Source organism: Limulus polyphemus, unplaced genomic scaffold (genome assembly GCF_000517525.1).
Source record: "Limulus polyphemus unplaced genomic scaffold, Limulus_polyphemus-2.1.2 Scaffold7583, whole genome shotgun sequence".
NCBI classification, from domain to species: domain Eukaryota; kingdom Metazoa; phylum Arthropoda; class Merostomata; order Xiphosura; family Limulidae; genus Limulus; species Limulus polyphemus.
This window is the reverse complement of record NW_013673193.1, coordinates 1-1466: the sequence shown is the minus strand read 5'-3', so window position 1 is coordinate 1466 and position 1466 is coordinate 1. Positions and strand designations below refer to the sequence as shown.

At 34.5% G+C, this 1466-nt stretch overlaps 1 long non-coding RNA gene across 5 annotated transcripts in view; it reads right to left on the bottom strand.

The window, feature by feature from the left end:
* Positions 1-979, bottom strand: part of LOC106474712 — a 31511-nt gene extending 30532 nt beyond the window's left edge. For 3 of the 5 annotated variants that reach the window (XR_002614007.1, XR_002614013.1, XR_002614009.1), the window contains exon 1: positions 796-979. This is a non-coding gene — a long non-coding RNA (uncharacterized LOC106474712). Of the gene's footprint in view, positions 1-714 lie in introns of all 5 variants that reach the window. The other 2 variants (XR_002614008.1, XR_002614010.1) reach the window with 2 other exon arrangements.
* Positions 980-1466: the final 487 nt, after the last annotated feature.

The window sequence follows — 1466 nt, the reverse complement described above, 5'->3', positions numbered from 1 at the left end:
CTATTCAAGGACTGACACAAAAAAATAGTAGCAAGTAACTCGCATATCCAATCTTTAACCTCCTTCAAAACCCTTGGGGAAACATTATCTGGCCCAGGAGTCTTATCATTTTTTAAACTTCTCATTTTTTTCTTTACCAGCTCAAAATTAATGCAGTCATCTTGTTTGATCTCATTTCCATTTATCAACTGTTCAAGATGTGGAATACTGCTTAAATCTTTGTTAGTAAGAATTGAAGGAAAAGTTACAGCTGGGTTAATCAAACAAGCCAGCCCATACTCTATTTAAATGTAAACCATCCAATCCAAAAAGCTCCCTTCTTCCACTGAACTGATCTCAAAAGCCAACCAGCCAAACTGCTCATCCTTACATACTAACTAAAGTAAGCCTAGCATTTAGCCCTAATGACCTACTTCTAACTTCATCCCCACAGTTAATTCTTGGCAGTATCCCTGACAAAATTAACTTATGGCCTTTTTCTTTAAATGCCTTTATCAACCCCTTATACTTATTAATTAGTTATAACTAATTTGTTATAAATATATTCATATTCGTCATATTTTAAGCTTTGAAACAGCATAGGATACAAAATTTTAATTTTCGAGTACAGGTTCCATCCACATAGGACAGGGTTTGCTACAGCACCGTATATAATTTAGTCTGTCAAAGAAAAAAAGTGGCTAATAAACTATTATTAAATGTTCCTTTGCATACTTTAAAAATCCATGCAACAAACTATTGTCTGATTCCATTTAAAATATGCATGTTTCACTGATAGTAATAGTATAAATATACCACTCTGTATTGAACCTGGTAGCACGTGACACTAGACTTTATAATATTCGATCATAAATCATGCTGTAATTCAAATAAATTTTCTCGGAAGAATTTCTTAGGTGGCGATAAAGATTTCGTAACACGCTAGAAACTTTAGACTAATTTTGAATGACGCCTCTAAACATTGACGGCGCTGCACCTGAGCTATAACTAAAGTTATACTACAAGTGCGAGGTTACGCACAAGTTGATTTAAAGAAAAACAAATATGTTTGAAAATATAATAATACTGTGACAGCACCCAACACTTTACGCAAGTTTTGGCAATATAAAAGTACTCCAAAATAGGAATAAATAATACAAACTCAAAATATCACTGTTTTCGATCACTTGCTTATAAATTATAATTTAACTTAGTAATTATAGTATTGTTGCGTCAGCGAGGTCACGTGACTAGTGTCACGCCACCTCTCGGAACCTTCGGGAATAGTCGGGAGATTACGAGATACAGGGTAGTCTGCTATATATAAGAGGGTGACAACGTGACGGGACAATACAGTGTGTGTAGGTAGTGAGTAATTGATCTGCAGTGAGAAAGTATTGTTGAAGTTAACGTTCGTTATAGCGTTTGTTTTAGCGCGAATGTTGGAATCAAGTGTATCGTGAAGTTATATTCAGAAAGAATAAACC